The sequence below is a fragment of the Piliocolobus tephrosceles genome, chromosome 5 (genome assembly GCF_002776525.5).
Source record: "Piliocolobus tephrosceles isolate RC106 chromosome 5, ASM277652v3, whole genome shotgun sequence".
NCBI lineage: Eukaryota > Metazoa > Chordata > Mammalia > Primates > Cercopithecidae > Piliocolobus > Piliocolobus tephrosceles.
In genome coordinates, this window is record NC_045438.1 from 79185907 (window position 1) to 79194095 (window position 8189).

At 34.2% G+C, this 8189-nt stretch overlaps 1 pseudogene; it reads left to right on the top strand.

Annotated features, from left to right (window-relative positions):
• Positions 1-1039: 1039 nt before the first annotated feature.
• Positions 1040-1935, top strand: LOC111538021 (annotated as a pseudogene).
• Positions 1936-8189: the final 6254 nt, after the last annotated feature.

An 8189-nucleotide genomic window follows, 5' to 3' on the forward strand; every position in this document is an offset into this window, starting at 1 on the left:
TCTACTAAAGATGGTTTGCCTGAATAGCTGCCTTTCCTACTAGAGAGGATTAATATACTAAATATATATTATTTATATATCCCATGCATTTACCACTTGAATACAATGCAAATGAACCTTGGTTTATATAACACTCAACAGTTTTGCTACACACTTTTTCTTTGACTTACTGTGAAACAAAGCTATCCTCAGGTGTTTGGGAGATTTCTCACCAGTGTACACTGCAAAAATACAGAGAAGTAAATGTGAAATTGTTTCAGTAGATTCTTTATGAGGTTGTGCATGACTTGGTGATTGACTCGTCGGTTGAATACAGCGGGAAAATTGGCCTTTAGATGTTTTTAACTATAGAAATAATACTATAAAATTCAGTTGCAAGTCACATAGCTAAATTTCTAGTATTCAATTAAAAGATAATCATATCACACATAATAAAATAGTGTCTTTTGTAAAATAGATAACATTTTAAAAATATACAGTCACTGATTTTGAAATTAAAATGATGCTGCCAAAATTTACTTGCTCCAAATGACTTAAGCAAAAGACTTGTTACGAAAAAAAAATTAAAGGTGTTATGGCTGTCTCAAGAATCTAGTTAAGAGTTTGCTTCTGGACAGATGTGGTGGCTCATGCCTGTAATCCCAGCACTTTGGGAGGTTGAAGCGGGAGGATCACCTGAGGTCAAGAGTTTGAGACCAGCCTGATCTACATGGTGAAACTCATCTCTACTAAAAATACAAAAAATTAGCCGGGCATGGTGGTGTGTGCTTGCAATCGCAGCTACTCGGGAGGCTGAGGCAGGAGAATCACTTAAACCAGGAGGCAGAGGCTGCAGTGAGCTGAGATCATGCCATGCCACTGCACTCCAGCCTAGGTGACAGAGGGAGATTCCATCTCAATCACTAAATAAATCAAACAAATAAAAATTTTAAAAAAGAGTTTTCTCATGTCGTGCATAGGATCTGAAACCCACAAACAGAGATCTAGGGAGCTAAAGTTCCATCTTGGTTATAGAGGCGACAATTTTGATTCCTCAGTGATGGTGACATCCAGGAGCGGTATGGTCCAAAAAACCTGGGAACTGGCCAACAACATGCTAGAAGCTCAGAGTATCCATGAAAACTACAAATATGACAAGAAGCAGCAGCAAGAAATCTTGGCAGCAAAGCCCTTGGTTACCAATCACCATTACTTTAAAGTACTGCAAAATCTCAGCATTGGCTCTACTGAAGATGGTGATGCATGCCACATCGGGGGCAACTTGGAAGTGATGGGTTTGATGCCAGGAAAGGAGCCACGATTATTATGGGCAGTTTTACTTTGCCTGTGGAGGACACTGAAACCTGAGAAAATTCTCAGGCTGCTGCATATGAGTAGATGGCCACATACAGAGAAAATGCCAAAAAGGTTGGCCAACTTAAAAATGCAATCGGATGGTATTATAGGCACCCTGGCCATGGCTGCTGCCTTTCTGGCATCATGTTCATACTCGGCTGCTCAATAAGTGGTTCCAGGAACCATTTACAGCTGTGGTGACTGATCCAACAAGAACAATATCTGCAGGGAAAGTGAATCTTGATACCTTTAGGACATACCCAAAGGGCTACAAACCTCCTGATGAAGGACCTTCTGAATACCAGACTATCCCGCTTAATAAAATAGAAGACTTTGGTGTACACTGCAAACAATATTATGCCTTAGAAGTCTTGTATTTCAAATTCTCTTTGGGTTGCAAATTGCTTCAGTTTCTGTGGAATAAATATTGGGTGGGTACACTGAGTTTCATTGTTGGGTTTAGAAACACATGATCGAAAATCAGAAGACAAATGTGCCAAAGCCAACAGAGACAGCAGTAAAACTACAATAGAAGCTATCCATGGATTGACGTGTCAAGTTATTAAGGATAAACTGTTTGATCAGAGTAACATCTCTTAAACAGTCACTGAGAAGTGGTTTTGCCCAAAAGACAATATGAGAGAAATACTCAGGTAACACTTTAAAACTAGTTACCCAATATCGGATTAAAAGTATAAGGTTCTCTGACCTGTCTTGAATACTAACATCCTGTAATAAAACTCTTTAAAAATGTTTTTAAAATAGCCTTTTTTTTTTTGGCTTCTCTTTTTTTGCACAAATTCATTGGTCTACATTAGCTACTTTTTGACTTAGGTTTTTCCCCTCTAATTTCCCCTTTTCTGAAAACTAGAGAAAACTAGAGAAACAAGACTTCATTATCAAGTACTCTTGTCAAGATTATATCTGAGCATTGAAATTACTGACCACATTTATTCTCATAATTTTTCAGAACCCTATAACTTTTGAGGAGGGTTTTTATATTAGTCCTGACTTCTAATTTTAAAATATTGGATAGCTAATGAGTTTTAATAACAAAGCAAATACTGGATCAAGCTTTAGATAAATGGATTTCATAGAAACCAAATACTTATCTGTGTAGAGCTTGTATCATATTTGCTTTTGATATAAAATTTAAATCAATATTTATTGCATTTAGGTTTAGCTAATCTTCATTTTGAAAGCCAAATAATCAAAAATAAAAACAGCTGACAGAAGTTCATTTTACTTAAAGAAAGTGTGGTGAGTATAAAATGGTTTTAAACATCTTTCAGAAAATAGAACCCAAAATTATAAGTTTTTAAGTATAAATGTATAAGAAAAATTTTATATGAAACACTTAAATATTACTACAAATTTTATTCAAATACTTGATTGATATCCATGTAATTGTTGAAGTACAATTGACAGTTGTACATCTCTGCTGATTTCTTTTCTATGAAACGTATCTCAGATTTTGGCATTCTCTCTCTCTCTCTCTTTTTATTTACTGGTAATCTTGTAAATGGTAAACTTGAATATGGGTAGTTGGGAAACCCTTAGTTTTCTAGAAGGTATCTAATTAGGGGAACACAAGGGTTGGATCAAATCTCTTGGAATTCTTCTTAATGTTAAATCATAGTAATCTGTACTGTGTTGCAACATAGACTAGTTATAGTCTATATTCTTTTCAGAAGTATAACCTTGTATTCAGTGTTTCCCAATGTTTCTAACAAAAGCTAAACTGAAAGAAATAATGTTGATGCAAGATCACTTGGAAGATATACAGTGCATCTATTATTTTAGATAAGAGTATACTCCTGAATTTAGCCAGGGCATCCAAAACATGATAGCCCACTTGTAGGATGGCATTTCCCCAAGTGGATGTTGGTAAGAAACATGGGACTAAGGAGAAGACACTATGACAAATTTCTGAAGTCCTTTGTACCGCTTATTATAAGGGTGTGGTATGAATAGATGACACTGTTTAATGCATGATACTATACAATGTTCTTTTAATGAGTATCCTTGAAGAAATTTATTTCTCATTCTACTATCATGAACATCTGCCTTTCTCCGAGTATTTGGTTTTGCTTTTGTTTAAAAACATTGATAATCCAATCATATGATCAACCAAACTCTTCATTTTGTTTGAAGTCAGTTCATAGCCAACTTTTAGTAATTGCATTGGATAATGACATATATTTTATAAGGTTCTCATTTTTAACTTTTATTTTTTTCTTGGATTAATCTTTTTATTATAATTTATTTTATTTTGCTTTATCTTGTATATATTTTAAGTTTTTTTGAAGCTATTTTGGATCAATGTCCAATATACATAATTTGGGGCAGAATGAGAGAGAGAAGAAGAAAGAAGAGAAAGGAAGGGAAAGGAAGAAAAGGGAGAATGAGAGAATTCTGTTCTGTATTTCTCCATCATAAGTTATAGGCTCCATCATAAGTTAGACAAAGGGGATAGTAGAAATAGATATGGCGATTTCTCCTTCAGTTTACAACAATGTATTTTTTTCTGTGAAAATGTAAGAAATTTCTGTAAATTTGTTAAATGATATTCACATTAACTTTAAAGAAAGCTGTTGGACTGGATCAAAATAGATAAATTTCAAATCAAAACAAAAATTGGAGGTTTTCAGAAGTCAATAAACAGGTTTTTATCTTCGTTTTTTTGGTTTAATTTTTTTTTTTTTTTTTTGTAGATACATGAGCTCACTATGTTGTTCAGGCTAGTCTTAAACTCCTGGCCTCAAGAGATCCTCTTGCCCTGGCCTCCCAAAGTGATGGGATTATAGGTACGAGCCCTTGCACCCAGCTTATCATAGGTTTTCAATAGGTAGCTTAATAGTTTATTTAACTATTAGCCTGGGCAGGCTAGTTTTGGGAATTAAAATTGGATATTAATTATATCAATTCAAAAAGTATGCACTTAAGCAAAATCTGGATTTTTTCCATCACAAAGTTTATTTTCTCAAACTGTCCATGGTTTTGGTTCTAAAGGAAACTGAATGAAGAAGTTTGTCATTGAAATCTATTACCTTACTGGAAAATCTCTTAAAGTAATTCTTGAAGTATATGACCTTTTAACGAGATACAATAAAACAGCAACTTGATTACTGGTAAATGTTAGTGTGAACTTTACTGATAGTTAAATTTGTAAAAAGACAAATGGTTTGTTTGTGTGGGATCAAAAATGTATTTCAAGCAGTTTATATGATAGTTTCTAAGATTAGAAAACCTTGGCCTGATTCCAAAACTATGAAAAAAAAAAAATCAGCTTCGATATTCAACGCTAAAGCATTCATGAGAGAGATGCAGTCATTCAGGAAGCTGAGTTCAATATAGAACAAAATGAAAACCATAGCCTCTCAGACCACTCCCTCCTTCCACCTTCTCATATTGCAAATACTATATTTCCATTATCAGAAGATCCATTTTCAAGTCAGAGCTGCTGCTAAAACAGCCTAACTGGAGGGGGAAGAAATGGCAAAACAGTAAAAAGAAATGCTTTGTAAATCACCCTTCAAAAGCTGTCCTGGGAGGAATGTGATATACCTCAGCATCTTATGTGTTTAGCAAATAATTTTAGCTGTGCATTCTAAACGTAGCTTTCCCTCCTTTACCTAATTACCGAAATATGTGCTGCAGTTTGCAGAACTTCGCCACTGTCATAACTTTTCTTGAAGTTCAGCCAACCAATGATAATAAAGCTGTCACGAGATTAAAGGGGGCTGCAAGTCATTGCTTCTGACATTTATATGTACCATGGGAAATGCAAACAAGTATGTGGAGTTATTAGTAATATTACGGGCTTTGAATCCTTAAAATAGAGTGCTTAAGACATCTGCCTCGGCAAGGAAGGCGAGAATTGAGGTAAATCCAAATTGTGTCCTCCTTTTGTATAGAACAGGAAGCCAAGCTCAAGAAAGCATGGGGAGTAGTTTACTCCATTTCCTTAATGTGGTGTCGGTATGAAGCACATGCCTTAGACACACACCCTTAAAGGGATAATTTCAGTTGTGGAGAAAAGAAAATTGTAAAACTTTACCTAAAACCCATGGGGTCTTTCTTGGGGCCCTTCCCTGGCCCGTTCTTATATCACTGATTTTAGCACCAGCTCTGGGCTTGGAGTGAGACAAGGCAGTATAAAGGATGCAGGAAAACTCTCCTCAGAGGTTTTGCTGCTATGCAGAAGTTTCTTTGGTTTTTGTTTAGTGAAGGATACCAAATTAGGAACAAAAGTCTAGAGGAAAAAAAATACTACGTTGTTTTAAAAACGTTAGGAAAACTCATGTTTTGTGATTGAGTTCTATCATTATTTTTTTTTTAACCTTATTCTTATCTCTTTTCTGTCTTCCCTTTGGTTTTGAGGTGTATCAAAAAGAAGTTGGGTCTAAGTCTGGAACATTTGTCTTTTCCTTTCAATTATGCAAAAGGGCAATGCACTTCATTATCTTCGGTGATAACAGATTCCCCCAAATCTAGACTGATTCAGAGCTATCCTTCGTCAAACACAAAAAAACTTTAATTTTTCAAAATAATCTCTTAAAATTGTTATTTTGATGCTGATTTTCAGCTATAAATTTGGCTTCTGGAGATTGGTCAGCAAATGAAGAAAATACTGGCTCCTTGTAGTTGATATGTTGATAATTTCAAACCAGATCTTTTTCAGGAAAGCCTTGACTCTGAAAATTGCACACAAGCCTTCCTGATTTGTTCATCCCTCTCTTACTGTAGGAAGCTGTAGTTTGAGTGTGATTAGTGCAAAAATCCTAAATTGCATAGGATAAGGTACTAGAGATATTTAGAAGGAAATAGAATATGGAGAAAACAGACTGGGACTTCTGAAGCATTTGGCATAGTTTTGATTCTGCTAATAACTATAATTATCACCAAATGAGCACCCACTATATGCCAGGTACCGTGTTAGGTGCTTTCCATAAACAGAATGCATTTAATTAGGACTTAGGTTTTCTACCTGGCATGATCTTACTTAAGGAAGCAATTTTTTTTTTTCTTTAAATGATTAAACACTGCTTAGAGTGAATTTTATTTTAAGTCTAAGTTCAGGACTTAACATTTCTATCTAGGAAATTAAAATACACCTGAGTAATTGCTCATAATGTTTGTTTTGTAACTACTTATGATGAAGATGAATTAACTAGAATGGACTTGAGTCTACCAGTGATCAAGGAGAAAACTGCTAATTTGCAAAAAGCTCATGAACTATTTTCTTAGTTCATAAATTATTTCTTTTCAACTAAACATCGTATTGTGTCATCAACATAAATTAGTGATGGTCTATGTGTCTAAATCTAGAGGAATCAGTGAACCTAAAATAAATCAGATCAGCAGAAATGTAATAATTTTTGCAATATGTTGAATGTACCACTCAAGATGGTTATGCTATTATCACTTGTTTTGTACTTAAGATTAAAATTTGCCTGCAGTCCAATAGCATTTGAAGGGAAGAGGGTGAAATACAAAAATAATTACTGGGAAGGTCTCATTAATGGTGGGTCTGTTAAATAGTCTCCTGCAAGCACACCCTTCTCTGACAAAATTTATGTCTCTCTATGTATTAAATGATTGCCTGTCTACGTTGTACCATGTATGCATTTTTAATTATTCTACAATTTTTAAATCTATAGTGTGTTTATATGAAAAAAATTACTGTCAAATACAAAATTTCAGAGATATTAAATTATAATTTTGCATTCAAATACTTTGTTATTAAGTAGGAAGAAGATGGTTCAATAGGGCATATAAAGCAACTTATAAGTAGCAAATACTAATTTTTCAAAGTCGTGACAGCTACTCATGCTTTTGTGTCCACTTTAGTAACTAAACAGAGTTCTAAGATATTCAAAGAAACATTGAAATGTAAGATTTTAAACTTCTAGAGCAAAAACCTTCTAAGCTTTTGCTCCAGCAGCCATGATTTTCTCTGACATGCCTGATGTGAATTTTCACATGACCTTTTCAGGGTTAGGGCTAAGACTAAGAAGTTTTACCAACAAGGGAGAAGAAAAGAGTCAGGCAGAGGAGCAAAGCAGAAGTGTAAATAGAGAATGTGGTTTGGAATGAAGATATTTGAATCTGAATAGTGAGTTAATGATTCAATTAGTTTTTCACTTTGTTAAACTACATTAATCCTTCTTTATCAGGTCCCCATATTGAAGCCCTTTGAAAAGTAAAACGCAAAGGATCTTAAGAAGAAAAATCCTAAGAGACAGAGCCTTTTAAAATCATTAATGCTTCCCAAATACATGCTGCCTATTGGCAGTGATGTGGATGTAGGGTAGATATTGTTATAGAAGTCTCAGACTTGAATAGGGATAGTTCCAATGGCCATACAGTCGTTGTGAAGTGGTTCCTATCTGAAGTTGGCTTACAAAATGTGTACTCTATTTTTAAACCAAGGAAAGAGAGTTATTTTAAGCTAAAACACTGGGGAAGGGGGGATTTGAAAATATCTGACTAAATATATAAGCAGAATATTTCAAATATAAATTTTTACTAAATTGGAAAGGTAAAAATGACTATTGAGAATTTCTTTTTTTACATTCTGTTGTGCATTTAAATCTTCAGCATCTTCTACATTTATAATATAAACCCAGAGATTAAAAACTTTAAACTTAGATTATCATTGCCATTTTTGTTATCCTTATAATAATCATCAAAAGCATTTTATTAAACATTTAGGCATACCTGATGCAAATCTAACACATTAAAGGGGAAGTCCCTGTCCTGAATATTTACAATTTAACAGATGTTAAATTGTTTCACTAAATATATAAAGGGCATGAAGAGAAACGGAAATTTGCTAAAGAAAATTACTC